This window comes from Chiloscyllium punctatum, unplaced genomic scaffold, assembly GCF_047496795.1.
Source record: "Chiloscyllium punctatum isolate Juve2018m unplaced genomic scaffold, sChiPun1.3 scaffold_645, whole genome shotgun sequence".
NCBI classification, from domain to species: Eukaryota; Metazoa; Chordata; class Chondrichthyes; order Orectolobiformes; family Hemiscylliidae; genus Chiloscyllium; species Chiloscyllium punctatum.
In genome coordinates, this window is record NW_027310379.1 from 77501 (window position 1) to 77985 (window position 485).

A 485-nucleotide genomic window follows, 5' to 3' on the forward strand; every position below is an offset into this window, starting at 1 on the left:
TCGAGTCGGGTCAGCGTGTCAAACCGGCGAGCTCCACGGTCAGGCCGGCGGCGCACCAGCACCGGACCTCCGCGGCTCCCTTCACTCTTTCCACTGCCAGCCAACCGAGAGACGGACCCAATGCGGACGTGCAGAGCTTAGGCAGACCCCCCCACTGGAGGCTCAACACTTCGTGGCAGCTCCGTGTCCCAGAGACCAGGAGGGTTGGCACACACACACAGTGTGAACCACCGACAGCCATTCTGGGACCGGTGACAGCCGTGCTGGCCCCACTGCCACGACACAGACGGACGCCAGGCCGCGCTCCCCGGCGGGGGGATGGCGTCGAGCCTGACGAACGGAATGTGCAGGGTGGGGGGGAAAGGCCAAGCGCTCCGACGCCGGAGGGCTCCGGAGTCTGAACTTAGGGGGACAAAGAGGACGGGTCCTCTGCGACACCCCAGCCGCGCTCTCGCCAGCCAAGGCGAGTGCGATTGATTGCCAAA